The sequence below is a fragment of the Desmodus rotundus genome, chromosome 3, assembly GCF_022682495.2.
Source record: "Desmodus rotundus isolate HL8 chromosome 3, HLdesRot8A.1, whole genome shotgun sequence".
In the NCBI taxonomy this organism is placed as follows: domain Eukaryota; kingdom Metazoa; phylum Chordata; class Mammalia; order Chiroptera; family Phyllostomidae; genus Desmodus; species Desmodus rotundus.
The window spans coordinates 104638364-104658369 of record NC_071389.1 but is presented as its reverse complement, the minus strand read 5'-3'; positions in this window follow the sequence as shown (position 1 = coordinate 104658369).

Below are 20006 nucleotides of genomic sequence, written 5' to 3'. Positions count from 1 at the left end.
ATAATATTTTGTTAAATAAAATGCTGGAGGATTTCAGAAGAGCAGACAGTGAGACCTGGGGAAAGTCTAGAAGGTTTTATGAAAGAGGTATGGTGGGTGGGCTTGTGTTAACTATCATATAAATATGTGATGGAAAACACATTAGCGTTTTTATAGGTGACAGAGGATAGATGATACATTTGCTCTTGGAGTTAACAAATTCCATATATTATTTACTTTTCTCTACTTCCAATTATTTAATGGCAAAGCCTATTCAAATACATTGTAAAATGTAGCTTATGTCACAACCTTTTATGTGTTTGCTGTAAATTCAAGTTTACATGGGAAAGAAAATCAAACCAAACAGTCTTAGGGATATTGTTCAACTGCATTGCAAGAACCACAAGAATTTCACAGAGAACTTTAATTTTATCTAAATTTTATTTTTGCTTAGTGAGTCCAATTGTAGCTGTGATGCCCTTAGTAGTTCGAGATATTTTTAATGGCCTCCAGGCAAAGCGTCTGTATTTAATTTGCTTGGAGTGCAACTCCTTCTTCAACCATCAAAGAAATTGTTGAGTTATTAGCATATTTTTCACTTATTATTTGCTACCATCCCTGGAGTATCTTAATTTCTTTGTTCTCCAAATGTTTGCCATTTGTGGGGGAAGGGAGGAAATTAAGCATATTGTAACATAATTAACACTGAATATTCTTCAGAAGGTAAAGAGGGTTTTTTTCCCCTCTTCAGCTGTATTTGTAGCCCTTCCCACACTAGGCCACAGTAGCCATACCAAAACAAGAAAGCATAGACAACCAACTGAACATGGGATGTGTGTGATGCTGGCCTCCACATCCTCCAGTCCTTTGTAATGCTACCAACGACCAACACCACATCGCTGAAATTCATGCTGTCAGACCTGACCTCTTCGTTGTGTCATCTACAGACCCTTCTCCACTCCCTCTCATTCATGATAATTTTATCACCTTAGCTCTTTCTTCTTTCCCCACTTGATTCAGCATCCTGGTCTGTTAAATTCTTGGGCTCTTTGCTTCCAGTGGTATGTTATTTCCCTCCACCTCAGCAGCTCTTCTGGAATCTGGAAAAATCCCTCTTCCTGATAACTACATCTTTTCCCTCCAGTTCACCTCCCCCCAGTCACTCCAGAGGTCTCAGACCTGCCAAAGCTTTGACCTGACCATATCATACTATTAACCTTCATTGTGTTCGTCTCTTCTCACTCAGAGTAGACTCCACAGACCATCATTAAAAACAGCCCCCACTCCTTCCTCCCTCAGTTCAGTATTGCAAAACTGAAACCCTGTGGGAGCCCCACCACCCACCTGCTCCCCACCTGCACCCAAGCAGCTCAACAATGCTGCAAGCAGACATGCTCCTCTTCAAGTTTATAGCGACAATGCCAAATGAGCACATTTCTAATATGTGTGTGTCCAAAGACAAGTCATTTGGCTTGAGCCTCCACCACTGTGCAACTCACCACAGGCAGAGAGCTGAGAGCCCTTCCTATAAACTCTCGGGGGCCATGTGTCAGAGTCTCACTCTCCAGCAAGCAGGCAATTTTGACTTTCATTCCTTTTACTGATGTTAACCCCACTCTTCCTAGACTTGCCCTTCTAGGAGGAAGGGAAGTGCTGTTCATCCCTCCCTCACGAAGAGCACAGCCTGCAAAATAAGCCAGGTACCTCATTTCTTGTCCCCTGGATCTCCTCTGGTGGACACTGCAATGATACTAGTTATGTTTCCTCCCTCCCTGCTATCTTCAACCTCCCAATCTGTCTTTTTAAATAATGCTTTTCAACATACTCATAGACACAGACAATAGTATGGTGGTTACTATTAGGGGGTAGGGTTGTCAGGGGAGAATGAAGAAAATAAAGGGGTCAAATAGAAGATGATGGAAGGAAACTAGATTTCAGGGGGTGAGCACACAATACAGTATACAGATGTCATATTATAAAGTTGTACACTTGACATTTATGATGTTATTAACCAATATTGACTCAATAAATTTAATTTTTATAAAGCCCTTCTCATAGACATAGACAACAGTATGGTGATTATCAGAGGGAAAGGGGGATGAGGGGAGGTAGTAAAGGGTAAAAGGGGATAAATGGTGATGGAAAGAGACTTAAACTGGGGTGGTGAACACACTATACAAAATACAGATGATGTATTATAGAATTGTACACATGAAACCTATATCTTGCAATAATTTTATTAACCAATGTCACCCCAGTAAGTTTAATGAAATAAATAAAATTAAAGTCTTTCTTGCCTCCTTCTCCCTTGCATTCTACATCACTGACCTTTTTTCTGCCTTTTGTAATCAAATTCCTTGAAGAGTGGTCCTCAGGGCCAGGTGCGTGCAACAGAGTACTGGCTGTGTTCGGTTCTTCAGTTGGGTGGTGGGCAGTGGCATTCATTTCATCACTGTTTCATGACTTACACATATGTTACATGTGTGTTTTGTACATAATAAACAAGGCAATTTTTTTTAAACAGTAGCCCCATGAGTTCCTGTTTTATCCTTGCGTGTTTGTTTCTGAAGCATTGAAATCCAGGCCCCTCCCCCAGCACTCCATTGAAACATCTCTGTCCTGTGACCAATGGCCTTTTCATCACTATGTGGCTGTTTTTATTTCACTGGCATTCTCAGGTATTTGATGGAATTAAGTCTTTATGATTCTTGGAACACTTTCCTTTCTTGTTTTCCCCCAGATTTTCTCATTTCTATGATACAAGACCCTTATATTGCATTATATGCCCCCTCCACCTCCCACATCACACCCCCTTCCCTCTGGTAACCACCACACTGCTGTCTGTGTTCAAGAGTACAAAGATGCTTTTAAGATCAAACCACATCTATACCCCTACTAGCCACATATTTGCATATAAAGCTCTCATCCTGGGAATGTTGCCACATATACTGTGAATTCTGTGTACGTCCACTCACCACATTGCCGCCCCTGCTCTCACAGAGGGAACCGCTACCTCTGCAAGGAGCATTCCCTGCCAAGCTCTGGCCAGGACGCTTTCCAAGCCCAGCTTGCCTTCCCCACCATGATACCTCTTCATGGATGAGTAATGTGCCCAAGAGCAGAATACACAGATGTCCCCTGCAGTGGGTAAACATGAGGGCAGTGGCCCAGGCTGCAAAGAACCCTCCCCACTATCCATCCAACAATTCAGCAGGGATTCCCAATCTGACACATACTGATCTTTCCCCCAGATCCTCCCAAGCTTGGGCCTGTGCAGAAGCTCAGCATCCATACTGATCTTACAAGGGTCAAGAAAACTCAAGCATCAAAGAGCAGGAGATACTCTGGGGTAGGGAGAAGGAGCCCAGTGAACAGAAGCTCAGTTTCTAGGAGCATACTTTCTTATTTATCAACTGATAAACATGTAAACCAAATATGGTATCACTACTGAATCTGAGGAGAGGATCCCTGGTATGTCTGTAGTCCTCTGAGGCTCATTCTAAATGGCTGCCTTGACCATTGTACTACTTATTTGTGTAGTCATGCAGGCCCTGCCACAGTTCTTAGGGACTGAGAACTATAAGGTCTGACAGACTGCTGTCCAGGCCAATGCTCAGGGGCTGACAGACATCCTGGGGAGGGGAGAGGGGCCCATCCTCCTGAGCCACTCTTCTGTCCCAGGGCAGACACTTTCTGGTGCTTCCCAAGACTGCAGAGCTCACCTTGGTGAATGTGAAATCAGGCATGTGAAGGAGGGCAGAGAAGAGTAAATGTTCACTGGATGAGGCCGCACACATACACCATAAAGGTGACACTACCAGGCACTGGGGGAAGGGACACTATTTGCCAAGTCAAATGAATATCTGATGAGAAAATAAATGAATCTTAGCTGCTGTCTCACACCCCACTCAAAACTCAATTCCAAATTGATCACATATACCTAAATGTAAAATATTTTAAGAAAACACAGGAGTATGTCTTCATGACCTTGAAGTAGGCAGAGATTTCTTACACAGTGTGAAAAAGGTGCTAAGCATTTAAAAAATGATATATTAAACTACATTGAAATGAAGGACTATTCATCTAAGAACATCATTTGGGGAGTTGGGGGCTGGTCATAGATTGCTAGAGGATGTTTGTTGTGCTTGTATGTAGAAAGGAGAACAGTCTGAGAATGTTCAGAATTCCTGCAGATAGTGATGAGTGTATTAGTTTGTTATTGTCACTGTAATAAACTGCCACACTTAGTGGTTTAAAACAAATGAGTATATTATCTTATAGTTCTAGAGGTCAAAGATCCTAAATCAGTTTCATGGGGTTAAAATCAAGGTGTAGGCAAGTCTGTGCTCCTTGCTTTCTCCAGGTTCCAGAGGCTGCCTGCTTTGGACCTGTGGGGCCGTGGGGCCTTCCTCTGTCTTCAAAAAAAGTAGTGCAGCATCTTCTTTCTTCTCTGATCTATGCTTCTACCATTACATCTTATCTTTTTAACTTTGATCTTCCTGCCTCCCTCTTAGTGGGACCACTGTGGTTACACTGGGCCCACCTGGATAACCCAGGATAATCTCCTCATCTAAGACCCTTAACTTATTCGTTTCTGCAAGGTCACTTTTACCATGTTCAGGTAGCAGCCTCACAGCTTCCGGGGATTATGGCTTGGACATCTTTGGGGGCCATTATTCAGTTTTCTCTGGGACGGTCAACACCCAGAGGAGAGCTCAGCAAATTTGGGTGCACAGTTGTAGGGGAGGCTATCCAAGGGCCAATAAACAAAAAAAAAGTTATCAAGGAGGCACAGATTGAGGAGGGCACCAGGCTGTAAGCTGCCCAGCAATCAGAACAGCTCAACTCAGACAAATGGCAGTGGTGTCAGTGAGAACGTGAGCAGGTGGAGCCCTGGAGGTGCTGGAAGTGCTCCTTCCAGCTGGAAGTGGAGGGATACAGTCAGTGAGGAGAGTCCTCTATCAGTGTCTGCAGGATACTGTAGCCCAGCAATTTCACTCCTAAGTATGTACCCAACTACATGCACACACGTGCTCAGCAAAAACACATCTATAGGTGTTCATGGCACCACTGTTTGCAGTGCTATAGACTGGAGCAGTCAGGATGTTCACCTGTGATGGGTAAGGGATAAATCTTGACATAGTCTTCTGGTGGAAAACAGTGAGAATGGATGAGGTTTAGCTGCATACTTCAGCCTGGATGAGTTTTGCAGGGTGGTGTTGAGTGAAAAGGATTCTTCACAAGGGAATATGTGCATGGTTCCACTTGCAAAAGAACAAGAAAAACTAACGTGTGGCTTTGAAAGTCAGGATGATGGTTGCCCTCGAGGCAATAGGCAGTGTGATGGGAGCGAGACACAAGAAGAGTGTCTCAAGTGCAGGGTGTTCTCTCGTGATCTGCATGCAGGTCATATGGATGGATATATTCATTGTGTGAAAATGGGTTCAGCAGCACCCACTTCTTTGCACATTTCTTTATATGTTATATTTAATACACAGAGTTGCAAACCCTTGCTCTCTGCATACAGAGGTCTGGAGGTATGGAATGGCTGCTGTCTGTATTCCTAACTTGCAATCAATCAAAAATCCCCAAGCACTCATGGCCCCAAATCACTGGATCTGGCTTTTTCTAAATCAGTAAATTAGTGAGGGAAGAAGCTGAGGTTTTAACTGGTACATTAGGCCTAAGATATTGACTGGTCCAATCCAGGGAAAGATGCAGCTGCTTCCTTGTTTTTAGACTCCCCCATTTGTAAACAGCTTCAGTTCTGTCTCTAAAAAGTGATAATGCAACCAGTTATACACCTCTGGCAATCCAAGTCACAGTGCTGGACTAAATCCATCAATAGCCTGAACTGCTATGTTGCCAAGTAATCCAGATGTTTTTCCATATTTAGAATTAAAAGTTGTAATATTTTCTATATACATAATCTTAATAGATTCCATTTGAAGCAGAAAATTATGGGCCAGCCCCTGCCAGGTGGTTGTAGCATTTCCCACCCATTAATGTCATTAAATTCCTCTGAGGCTACTGTCATTTTGGCCCCATTTTCTGGATTTACTTCAACTCTCCAGAATCCTTTTTTCGAATCTATACCTGTGATCACCTGAGCAGACCCTGGTGGTTCTTTCAGATAATGAGTTAACACAGAGGAGTCATGTGGTTGATTAAAAACATATATTTCCTATTGTCATCACTAAATGTGTGGGCCACCCTGGGCTAGGCACCAAAGCCACTGTCAAGCACCAAAGTCTTAAAGCTAGAGAAATCACTTCCAAATATCTGCACACCAGCTTTTCTCTCTTAATACTCTACAGAGCTCTTCATTTGCTCATGAAATCATTCAGTCCCTCCACAAATATTTATTGAGTGTGTACTAAAGCTCAGCGTGCACTGGAGAGAGATAATGAAGGGAATAATCATACACTTTTACCTTATGGGGCTTCCATTCTAGGGAAGGGAGATAGATAACAAAGAATAGATAGATGATAGGTAGATAGGTTAGATAGATAGATAGATGATTGATAGATAGATAGATAGATAGATAGATAGATAGATAGATACATACATACATACATACATACATACATACATACATAACTTGATGGCATGTGAAAAGAGAGATCCAGGAAAAGAGAAAGCAGAGTGAGAGGAGGCAGGGGGTGGGAGTTGGTATTTTGGGGAACCTAGTCCTCACATGGATGTTAAAATGGAACTTTCTCCTCCAACATTTGTTCTCCAGTGTGTGATCTGCCCAGTGTAGGACCCCATTTCTTCAGAAATGACTTTCCTGTACCCACAGACAATTTTCCCAAGATGAAGTAGCATCTGTGATGGTTTTAGCCACTCTGGCATTTGGTGAAGACAGCAGCCTCCAAGGGCTCCTCCCACCTCTTCAGAAGTCCTGGGCTCCGCCTTGTGCCACCTGACACAGACCTCCCCACCCATGCTCCAATGTCCGACCCTCTCATGCTCACTTCTTTGGGGGATACACAAGGATTCTATAACTCAAAATGAATTTTCCAGGCCTTCTCACCAGTAAATAGCTTCAGGAACTTCTCCGTTCCCAGCTTCAGCCTCCACTTGATGATGCCCCAAGGGAAGCCCCGTCTGTTGTACAGCACACAGGCGTCATCCCAAGTTAGGGATGACCTCCAGGGAAGACGTCTCAAAGGAGTCATGTTCTAAGATAGTATAATACCTGTCAGGGTGCTTTTTCTAACCATAGTTAAGTATTTATTAGGACATATCTCTTCTTGACATGGTTATGCCTAGACTCAGAAGGCTACCTCTTAAAATGTCCCTCTTTATTCAAGGTTAAAAATAAAAATGACTAACTACCCTGAGGATGTAAAATAAACTTTCAGAGCTGACTAATATTGGGAAAAGAAGCAAAGCAAAAAGTTTGCTTACTTCAATGCTAGTATGTTCAAATTCTTTTTGGTACTTTTGTCCTAATGATATTTAGTTCATCGAGTAATTTTAAGGAACAAAACAAAAATTTTATATCGAGACCTTGTAACATTAAATGGAGAAATCAGTTAAGGTTTAAAAAAATTTCTTTTACTTTTTGAGAAATATGAAACAGTAAATTTGTCCATTTGCTCATGTATTATATGAATCCAAAATTCTTTGTAGCAAAGAAATTTTAATTCTTTTATTGAACTAAAATCATTTGACTCTAAATCTACTTGAGTTCTGTGTTGTATTAATTTAAATGAGGGAAACAGCCAGACAGAAAGAAAGCAAAAAAGATAAAGATTGATGGCAGAACAATCACCCTTCCACTCCATCAGCAAGTATTTCACGAGGGTCTCCACTGTGCCAGGAGGAAAGGAGGAAGAAGACCATGCTGCCTTTAACAACAGAGTGTGCTGAGTGAAAACCTGCAGCTAACCATTCTTCACATGTAGCATTAAACCTTCACAGACTCTTCACTTTGCAAATGGAATCATACCAGAAATAAAATCACCCTGGGGGCTGCAGAAGCTCTTGCGAGGCCCACACTCACATGGGGGACTTTTACCAAGATGAACTAGACCTGAGAGCCAAACCTCTTGGTTCGCCAAATCCAAAGTAATTCCATATGGGTTTTTTTTTTCCGTCAAGTAGTCTGCAGTATGTGGTCATGACCTATGTGCAGAGTTTCATATAGAGAAAAAAATTATCATCCTCCAGGGTGAATTTTTTATGGAATGCCAATCTATTTATATTCCTAAAAGATACAGTAAATAGAAAAGCATTCAATTAGAGATAAAATACATAATTGGTGCCTGTTATAAATTTCAACAAAGATTCAGTTTACTAAAATTAGTAATTAAAATGTTTGTAAACTACAGAACTAGTTCAGCATATGCCAGCTAAAGACATACTCTGTGACTTACCAGATTCTTGGTTCATTCTCAATAAATGAGGTTTTCTGGTTTATTCAATGGCCAGGACTTTCTGGATTGTTGACGCTACTTTGCTCTCTCAATTTCTTCAAACCCAGACCGGGTCTTTCTCTCTCTCTCCTCTTTCTCTCTTTTTTTAGTTTTCTGTTAGCAATGGTTGCCCAAAGGGCCAGAAAATGCGTCTGAGAATGCAAAGCATGGAAAGATGAAATACTGTTCTGTGATGATGTGTCTCCTCCCTCTCTCATCTTCCCAACTCATATATATGTAATATATACACATATATATAATGTATATACATATATATATATGAAATATGACTAAAAGAACAGAGACATCTGCAGCCTACGGAAGCCTGTGGAAAAGGAAGAAAGTACAGATTCTAGGCAGCCAGCTGTGCTGTGTGATCTATGTAAGAAATTCAGGCCACTGTTGGCACCAGCCAGCGAAGTCATTTCTCTTTCTAGTACCTCAGCCTCTGCCCCAGCTACCTTCCTGAATCTCTTTGAGCTCTCTGGTTCCTCACTGGGTCTCAGAGGACCCCTAAAATAAAAACCTAGAGAAGCTATCTTTATAAGCATCTGCCTCTGGGACAGCTCTGTGATTTAAGAGAGCATTTTAGCTTTTCCTCGGCCTTATGCTTGGCCCTAGTTATTTGGGCTCACCCTTGATTCTGAAGGTAGCCACTACGTGACATACCATGAAAATAAAACATTTTGATATTTCCACAAAGTTTACTGTTCATTCTCACTTATTTATTAGTGCTGTGTGCCTTCAATATCCATTCCAAAATCCAATAGCATTGCACTGACAGGATCTATTTTCTGCATGTGTTTGGAACATGCACATGTGCATATAATTACTTATCTAACCTTACCTACTACTGTGGCATTGTAATTTTTCTCAGCTCTTTTACTCTGGTTTACTCAAATGGAGCCCCTGTGTGTTAGTCATATAATGAATGCTTATTAGCTAGTACTTTCAAATTAGCTGTATGTAACCCTAGTACCTGAGTGCTTTAGAATTTTAATGAACTTTAAATAAAGCTTCTTATGACTATCTTCATATATGGCAACTGAATGATTTAAAATTTTTTATTGTAGCCTTTGAATCTCTTTATTTTAGAATATTTTAGGTAATTATTTCTTTCTTTTTTTTTAGTGCTTAGAGGAAAAAATTTTTTATTGTTATTCGATTACAGCAGTCCCAATTTGTCCTCCTTTGCCCGCCTCCGCCCAGCCTAGCCCCCGCTCCCACAGTCAATCCCCACACCGTTGTCCATGACCATGGGTCATTCATACATGCTCTTTGACTAGTCCTTTCCCCTTCTTTCCTCCATTATGCCCCTCCCCCTTCCCCCAGTTGCTGTCAGTCTCTAGTTCTATTTTGCTCGTTAGTTTATTTTGTTCATTACATTCCTCTTACAAGTAAGATCATATGGTATTTGACTTTCACTGCCTGGCTTATTTCACTTAGCATAATGCTCTTCAGGTCCATCCATGCTGTCGCAAAAGGTAGGAGTTCCTTCTTTTTTTCTGCTGCATAGTATTCCATTGTGTAAATATACCACAGTTTTTCCAACCACTAATTTATTGACGGGCACTTAGGCTGCTTCCAGCACTTGGCTATTGTAAATAGCACTGCTATGAATATAGGGGTGCATAAGTTCTTTTGAATTGGTGTTTTGGAATTCTTAGGGTTTAATTCTAGCAGTGGAACCTCTGGGTCATAAGGCAGTTCCATTTTTAATTTTTGGAGGAAATTCCATACTGTTTTCAACAGGGGCTGCACTCCCACCAGCAGTGAAAAAGGGCTCCCTTTTCTCCACAGCCTCTCCAGCACTTGTTTGTTGATTTGTTTATGATGGCCATTCTGACAAGTGTGAGATGGAATCTCATTGTGGTTTTAATTTTCATCTTTCTGATCGCTAGTGTTGCTGAGCATCCTTTCATATGTCTATATGCCCCCTGTATGTCCTCCTTCGAAAAGTGTATTCAAGTCCTTTTCCCATTTTTTAATTGGATTATTTGTCTCCCTGGTGTGGAGTCATATGAGTTCTTTATCTATTTTGGAGATTAAGCCCTTGTGTAATGTATCATTGGCAAATATGTTCTCCCACACACTTGGTTCCCTTTTCATTTTGATGATGGTTTCTTTAGCTGTGTAGAAGCTTTTAAATTTGATGTAGCCCATTTGTTTATTCTTTCTTTCATATCCCTTGCCCTTGGAGGTGTATCGACAAAAATATCGCTATGTGGGATACCTGAAATTTTACTGCCTATGTTTTCTGCTACAACTTTTATGGTATCATGACTTATTTTTATGTCTTTTACCCATTTTTAGTTTATTCTGGCAAATAGTGTAAGTTGGTGGTCTAGTTTCTTTTGTTTCACAGGTGCCAGTCCCGTTCTCCCAAAACCAGTTATTGAAAGGACTATTTTTACTCCACTGTATGCTTGTGCCCACTTTGTCAAATATTAATTGAACATAGAGCCATGGGTTTATTTCTGGGCTCTCTGTTCTGTTCCATTGGTCTATGTGCCTGTTTTTATGCCAGTACCAGGCTGTTTTGATTACAGTGGCCTTGTAATACAGTTTGATATCAGGTATTGTGATCCCTCCAACTTTATTCTTCTTTCTCAAGATGTCTGAGGCTATTTGGGGTATTTTTTGGTTACATATAAATTTTTGGAGTATTTGTTTTAGATGAGTGAAATATGGCATTGGTATTTTAATACAAAATTGTGTTGAATCTATAGATTGCTTTTAGGTAGTATGGATATTTTAATGATTTAATTCTTTCAATCCGTGAAATAGGTGCTGAATTTTATCAAATGCTTTTTCAGCATTTATTGATACAATCATGTCATTTTTGTCCTTCATTTTGTTTATGCGGTCTATTACACTTATTGGTTTGCAAATACTGTACCATCCTTGCATCCCTGGGATGAATCCCACGTGATCATGGTGTATGATCTTTTTAATGTATTGCTGGATGCGGTTTGCCAATATGTTGTTGAGGATTTTATCATCTATGTTCATCAGGGTCATTGGCCTGTAGTTTTCTTTCTTTGTTGTGTCTTTACCTGGTTTTGGAATTAGGATAATATTGGCCTTGTAAAATGGTTTTGGAATCTTCCCTCTCCTAAATGTTTTGGAATAGTTTGAGAAGGCTAATTGTTAGTTCTTTGAATGTGTAGTAAAATTCACCTGTGAAGCCATCCAGTTGAGGGCCTTTGTGTGCTGGGAGGTTTTTGATTACTACTTCAATTTCACTCATTGTTATCAGTCTATTCAGGCTTTCTGCTTCTTCTTGATTTAGTTTTGGAAAATTGTATGTTTCTAGAAATTTATCCATTTAGTCCAAGTTGTCCAATTTCTTGGCATATAGTTGTTATAGTAATTTCTTACAATCCTTTGTACTTCTGAGGTATCAATAGTTACTTCTACTCTTTCATTTCTGATTTTATTTGTTTGGATCCTTTCTCTTTTTATCTTGATGAGTCTGGTCAAATGTCCGTCAATTATGTTTATCTTTTCAAAGAACTAGCTCCTGGATTCATTGATCTTGTTAATTGATTTTTAGTCTCTGTGTCATTTAACTCTTCTTGGATCTTGATTATTTCCTTCCTTGTACTTGCTATGGTCTTTGTTTGTTCTTGTTCTTCTAGTTCTTTTTGATGTAGGGTTAGGTTGTTTATTTGAAATGTTTCTATCTTCTTTAGGTAGGGTGTATTGCTATGAACTTCCCTCTCAGGAATTCCTTTGTGTCCCATAGGTTTGGGGTTGTTGTGTGTTTATTTTCATTTGTTTTCAGGTATTTTTTGATTTCTTCCTTGATCTCATTGTTAACCCATTCATTATTTAATAACTTGTTATTCAATCTCCATGTATTTGAATATTTTCAGTTTTTTCCTTGTGGTTGGTTTCTAGTTTCAAGCCATTGTGATCTTACAAGATGCCTGATGTGATTTCAATTTTCTTGAACTTCTTGAGGTTTGTTTTGTGTCCAACTGTGTGGTCTGTGTTTGAAAATTAGCCATGTGCCTTAGAAAAGAAAGTATATTTTGCTTCTTTAGGGGGAAATATTCTGCATATATCAATTAAGTCCATTGATCTAGGTTGCCAGTCAATGCCCCAATGTTCTTGTTGATTTTTGTTTGGACAATCTTTCGATTGTTGACAGTGGAGTGTAAAATCTCCTATGATGACTGTATTTTTTTTTGCCAACAATGCATATTTTTTTTAAGTTTTATTGTTATTCAATTACAGTTGCATGCCTTTTCTCCCCATCCCTCCACCCCACCCCAGGTGAACCCACCTCCCTCCCCCAACTCCACCCACCCCCTTGATTTTGTCCTTGTGTCCTTTATAGTAGTCCCTCTAATCCCCTCTTCCCACTGTCCCCACCACACTCCCCCCTGGCTATTGTTAGATTGTTCTTAACTTCAATGTCTCTGGTTATATTTTGTTTGCTTTTTTCTTCTATTGATTATGTTCCAGTTAAAGGTGAGATCATATGGTATTTGTCCCTCACCTCCTGGCTTATTTCACTTAGCATAATGCTCTCCAGGTCCATCCATGCTGTTGCAAAGGGTATAAGCTCCTTCTTTCTCTCTGCTGCATAGAATTCCATTGTGTAAATGTACCATAGTTTTTGGATCCACTCGTTTGCTGATGGGCACTTAGGTTGCTTCCAGTACTTGGCTATTGCAAATTGTGCTGCTATGAACATTGGGGTGCACAGGTTCTTTTGGATTGGTGTTTCAGGGTTCTTAGGGTATAATCCCAGCAGCGGAATTGCTGGGTCAAAGGGCAGTTCCATGTTTAGTTTTCTGAGGAAATTCCATACTGTTTTCCACAGGGGCCTCACCAGTCTGCATTCCCACCAACAGTGCACTAGGGTTCCCTTTTCTCCGCATCCTCTCCAACATTTGTTTGCGGATTTGTTTATGTTGGCCACTCTGACTGCTGTGACATGGTACCTCATTGTGGTTTTAATTTGCATCTCTCTGATGGCTAGTGATGCTGAGCATCTTTTCATATGTCTCTGGGCCCTCTGTATGTCTTCCTTGGAGAAGTGTGTGTTCATGTCCTTTGCCCATTTTTTAATTGGGTAGTTTGTCTTCCTGGAGTGGAGTTGTGTGAGTTCTTTATATATTTTGGAGATAAGGCCCTTGTCTGAGGTATCATTAGCGAATATGTTTTCCCATACTGTTGGTTCTCTTTGTAATTTGGTGCTGTTTTCTTTAGCCATGCAGAAGCTTTTTATTTTGATGAGGTCCCATTTGTTTATTCTTTCCTTTATGTCCCTTGCTTTAGGGGACATGTCTTTGAGGACGTTGCTGCGTGGAATGTCTGAGATTTTCCTGCCAATGTTTTCCTCAAGGACTTTTATGGTGTTACGACTTATATTAGAGTCTTTTATCCATCTTGAGTTTATTTTCGTGTATGGCGTAAGTTGGTGATTGAGTTTCATTTTTTTGCACATAGCTGTCCAGATCTCCCAACACCATCTGTTGAAGAGGCTGTTTTTGCTCCATTTTATGCTCCTGCCTCCTTTGTCAAATATTAATTGACTGTAGAGACTTGGGTTTATTTCTGGGCTCCCTGTTCTGTTCCATTGGTCTATGTGCCTGTTTTTATGCCAGTACCAGGCTGTTTTGATTACAGTGGCCTTGTAATACAGTTTGATATCAGGTATTGTGATCCCTCCTGCTTTATTCTTCTTTCTCAAAATTGCTGCAGCTATTCAGGGTGGTTTATGGTTCCATATGAATTTCTGAAATGTTTGTTCTATATCTGTGAAATATGTCATGGGTACTCTAATAGGGATTGCATTGAATCTATAAATTGCTTTGCATAGTATGGCCATTTTGATGATGTTAATTCTTCCAATCCATGAGCATGGTACATGCTTCCATTTGTTTGTGTCTTCCTTAATTTCTTTCTTCAGTGTTGTGTAGTTTTCTGAGTACAGGTCTTTTACCTCCTTGGTTAGGTTGATTCCTAGGTACTTTATTCTTGTTGCTATATCAAATGGGATTTTTTCCATGACTTCTGTTTCTGGACTTTCGTTGTTGGTGTACAGGAATGCCTTTGATTTCTGAGTATTGACTTTGTATCCAGCTGTTTTGACAAATTCATTTATTAGGTCGAGTAGTCTTTTGGTGGAGTCTATGGGATTTTCCATGTACACTATCATGTCATCTGCAAACAGTGACAGTTTCATTTCCTCCTTTCCAATTTGGATGCCTTTTATTGCTTTTTCTTGTCTGATTGCTGTGGCTAGGACTTCCAGTACTATGTTGAATAGGAGTGGTGAGAGAGGGCATCCTTGTCTTCTTCCTGATCTTAGTGGGAAAGCTCTAAGTTTTTGTCCATTGAGTATGATGTTGGCTGTAGGTCTCTCATATATGGCCTTTATGATGTTGAGGAATGCTCCCTTTATTCCCACTTTGCTGAGTGTTTTTATCAGAAATGGGTGCTGTATCTTATCAAATGCTTTTTCCACATCTATTGATATGATCATGCGATTTTTGTCTTTGCAGTTATTAATGTGATGTATTATGTTTATTGATTTGCGAACATTGTACCCTCCTTGCATCCCTGGGATGAATCCCACTTGGTCATGGTGTATGATCTTTTTAATGTATTGCTGGATGCAGTTTGCCAATATTTTGTTGAGAATTTTAGCGTCTATGTTCATCAGCGATATTGGCCTGAAGTTTTCTTTCTTTGTTGTGTCTTTATCTGGTTTTGGGATTAGGATGATGCTGGCTTCATAAAAAGAGTTTTGGAGTCTTCCATCAGTTTGGACTTTTTCAAAGAGTCTGTGAAGGATAGGGGTTAGCTCTTCCTTAAATGCTTTCTAGAATTCTCCTGTGAAACCATCTGGTCCAGGGCTTTTGTGTGTTGGCAGTTTTTTGATGACTGCTTCAATTTCATCTGCTGTTATTGGTCTTTTCAGGCTTTCTGCTTCTTCTTCATTCAGTTTTGGAAGATTATATTTTTCTAGAAATGTGTCCATTTCACCGTGGTTTTCAAATTTCTTGGCACACAGTTCTTCGTAGTAATTTCTTACAATCCTTTGTATTTCTGTGGTATCAGTTGTAATCTCTCCTCTTTCATTTCTAATTGTGTTTATTTGGATTCTCTCTCTTTTTTTTCTTGATGAGCATACTTAAAGGCTTGTCGATTTTGTTTATCTTTTCAAAGAACCAGCTCCTGGATTCATTGATCCTTACAATTGTGCTTTTAGTCTCTATGTCATTTAACTGTGCTCTGATCTTGGTTATTTTTTCCTTCTGCTTGCTCTGGGCTGTCTTTCTTGTTGTTCCTCGAGTTCTTGTAAGCGTAGAATTAGGTTGTTTGAAATGTTTCTATCTTTTTAAGGTAGTACTGTATTGCTATGAACTTCTCTCTCAGGACTGCCTTTGCTGTGTCCCATAGGTTTTGGGTTGTTGTGAGTTCATTTTCTTTTGTTTCCAGAAAGTTTTTTATTTCTTCCCTAATCTCGTTCTTGACCCATTCATTGTTTAATAGCATGCTATTCAGTCTCCATGATTTTGAGTGTTTGGGATTTTCTCCTTTCGCTTTGGTTTCTAGTTTCAGTCCCTTGTGGTCAGAGAAAATGCTTGGTATGATTTCAATTTTCTTGAATTTGTTGAGGGTTGCTTTGTGTCCTATCATGTGGTCTATCTTTGAAAAAGTTCCATGTACACTTGAAAAGAACGTGTATTTTGCTTCTGTGGGATTAAAAGCTCTCTATATATCAGTTAAGTCCATTTCATCTAGGGTATTGTTCAGTGACACAATAGCCTTCTTGATATTTTGTTTGGAAGACCTGTCCATTTTTGATAGTGGGGTGTCAAAGTCCCCTACTATAATTGTGTTGCTGTCAATATCATTCTTGAAATCCTCCAGGATTTTCTTTATGTATTTGGGTGCTCCCATATTGGGTTCATGTATATTTACAATGTTTATGTCTTCTTGGTGGATTCTTCCTCTGAGTATTAAGAAGTGACCTTCTGGGTCTCTCTTTATGGCCCTTCTTTGGAAGTCTATTTTGTCTGATATGAGTATTGCTACCCCTGCTTTTTTTTCCTGTCCGTTTGCTTGGAAAATTTGTTTCCAGTCCTTCACTTTCAGTCTGTGTAAGTCTTTTGTCCTGAGATGGTTCTCTTGTAGGCAGCGTATGTGTGGGTCATGTTTTCTTATCCATTCAGCTATTCTATGTCTTTTGATTGGAGCATTTAATCCATTTACATTTAAGGTTATTATTGATAGGTAGTTATTCATTGCCTTTTTTTCCTACCTGTGTTTTTCTGTCTTTCTCTTTTCCTTCCTTTCCTTAAAGCAATCCCTTTAGCATTTCTTGCAGAGCTGGTTTGGTGGAAGTGTATTCTTTTAGATTTCTTTTGTCTGGGAAACTCTTTATTTGGCCTTCTATCTTGATTGAGAGCCTTGCTGGGTAAAGTAGCCTTGGTTGCAGGCCTCTGGTTCTCTTTACTTGGAATATTTTTTGCCATTCTCTTCTGGCTTGGAGCGTTTCCATTGAGAAGTCAGTTGCTAACCTTATTGGGGCTCCCTTTTATGTTACTTCCTTTTTCTCCCTTGCTGCCTTTAAGATCCTCTCTTTGTCTTGGAAATTTGCCATTTTAATTATGATGTGTCTTACAGTGGGTCTCTTTGGGTTCCTCTTGCTTGGGACTCTCTGTGTTTCCTGGATTTGTGTGACTTTTTCTCTCATCAGATTAGGGAAATTTTCTATCACTACTCTTTCAGACAGGTTTTCTATCCCTTGCTCTTCTTCTTCTCCTTCTGGTATTCCTATTATACGGATATTGTTACATTTCATGTTGTCCTGCAGTTCCCTTAATCCCTATTCATTCTTTCGGAGCCTCTTTTCCTTTACTTGCTCTTTCTGGGTGTTTTTTTCTACTTTGTCCTCCAGCTCGCTGATCCGATCCTCTGCTTCATCAAGTCTGCTTTTCATTCCTTCTACTGTGTTCTTCAATTCAGAAATTGTATTCTTCATTTCCTCTTGGCCCTTGTTGATAGTTTCTATTTCCTTTTTCATGTTGATATAGTTTGCAGTGAGTTCATTGTAGTTTCCCTGTAGTTTCTGGTAGTTCTCTTTGAGCTCAGAGAGCTCAGTGAGCTTCCTGATAACCATTGCTTTGAACTCAGTATCTGATAGTTTACTTGCCTCTTTTTCAGTTAGCATTCTTTCTGAGGCTTCCTCCTTTCCTTTCATTTGGGGATTGTTTCTTCGTCTTCCCACTGTTTGTGAGAGTGTTCTTGTTAGCCTCTACTTCTTAAATTGATCTATTCTGACTTCCTGGGTTTATGGTATGAACTTCTATGGTAGAATGCCAGTGGGATTCTGTGGTGCTGTCTCCTTAATCTCCTGTGCTCACTGGTCTTGAGCTGACGTTTATGGGTATAACACGGTCTAACTCTGGTCTTTTCAGCAATCCAGGTTTTCTTGTCTCACCTGTGGGAAAAAGAGGAATGGGGGCAAAACAAAAAGAGAGAGAGAGAGAGAACAAGGGAAGGAGGGAAAAAGGGAATAGAAAACGAAAGGAAGGAAGGGAGTAGGAATAAAGAAAGATCGGAGGCAAGATAAGAAGGAATTTTAACAAAAATTAAAACAAAAGAATAAATAAAAGAAGGCAGGAAGAAGGAATAAGAAAGTAAAGGATGGAAGGTAGAACAAATAAAAAAAGAAAGAAGGACAGAAAGGAAGAAGGAATTCAGGGGGAAAGAAGGAAAGAAAGAAGAAAAAACGGTCTTCTGCTGGCTTTAAACCTGTCAGGTTAGTTCTGTTGGTCTTCCTGTCTGTGAAACGGGAGTGGGTGGTTGGAAGGATTGGTTTCACTTCTCTCCCTTCCTGAGCCACACTCTTCACTGTTGTTCAGCCTTCAGTCTAGTTCCTCCGGGTCCTTCTGCTCCCCACTAGGCCTTTAGTTCACCAGCTGTGCTGTCCTTGAGTTGCACCAATTAGGGGCAACTCACATTCCACCTTCTTGCTCTTTGCTGTCTTAGATGTTAGGGGCTCTCAGTGCTGCAGTGTGGTAGTTCAGCCCCCTACTGGGTCGAGTCTTTCCAGGGAATGCAGTCTCCCCTAGCCCTGCAGCTCCCCTCTGCTGGGCGTTCTGCCTGCCTCCTAGAGAGCCAGTAGGCCCTGCAGAGTTCTGTGCGCAGGGGCTAAGTAGGAGTTTTTCAGAACCGGTGATTTTGGGTGTGGTCGCCTGCAGGCAGCCAGGCTGTTGATCAGGTAGTGTGGCCGATCTCTGCTTGGGACTTGGGTTGGCTGCAGATCCCCCACTTTGGGTCTGTGCGTGGGGGCAGCCAGCCACTGATCTGGTTGCATGCCCACCCAGGAGCTTTTTGTCTGTGCGCCCAGGCAGCCGGGCTGCTTATCAGGGTGCACGCTCACCCGGAGTTTCAGCTGTGGGCCCCCAGTCCGCTAATCTAGGAGTACGCAACCGGGCTGCAGGTGAGCGCTGGGGCTGCTTATCCAGCATTCACAGTCCGGGCGTGGAGGGGGTGGGGCGCCAGAGGCCGAGGCTGCTGCGGAGAGTTCTCTAGCTGGCCACTGAGTGCCTCTATTTTCTTTTTCTTTTTGAGAAATTCTTCCTATTCAAGCCCCCTGGTCCAAACAAGCACCTGGCTGCTCACAGCTCAGCCTGGCTCTCTCCCAAGAATCCTGCAGCAGACCCTGGGCCCGGGCCTGGGCTTCAGCCGCCCTGGTCCCCGTGCAGGTCCCAGGGACCTTATTGTCCTTAAGCACTCTTCTTACTGTCTGATCTTTCAATGTCCTCTATCTTTGGTCTCCGATCTTCATATATGCTGGAATACTGTTGGCTGTTCGCTCTGCTCCTCAGATAAGCTAGGTATTTCACTGGTGTTGAGGGGAAGTGGACTCTGCTCCCACCTATCTCGCCGCCATCTTACCTCTATTCTAGGTAATTATTTCTTAATGAGACTCCTTATATCCCACACCATACCACTTTCCTATATTCTGACTTCTATTTCCAACTGCTGCCTAGACATTGCCATGCTCAAGGCCCTCAGATTCAGCATGTGGAAGTACTCAGTCAGTATTGTCTCTGATAAAACGCTTCTCCAGCTCTGTGACCCAGAGGCTCAATCTGGAGATCTGAGAAACACCTGAGGCATCTCCTCCTCCCTTCCTCTCATTGTTCATCACATCCCTTCAATTCAAGCTCCTAAATATATCTTATATTTGCTTGCCCTTCTCTATTCCCCATGCCACAGCCTTTGGCCATGCCTTCCTGGACTCCAGCCATAGATCTAATGGGTCCTCCTGCCTTCAGGCCCTGCTCTCTCTAACTCACCCTCCTTCAATGCCATGCCAGTCTACTCTCCCTTGTCTTTGACTAAAGCTTCTCCTCACCTTGTCCTTTCCTGCCACATAAAAGTTACATTTCCCCCCATGATTTAATACACAGTCCAATGCTCATCCCTACTCCATGCAAGCATGCAGCATCCTCCCACAGCCCCCTTCTCTGAAGTCCTCTGGACATGCCACACTCCCTCTCTCATCAACTTAAACATCCTTCAACTCAGAAAGTGTTGGTTGAATGAATGCATCAAAAATGAGAA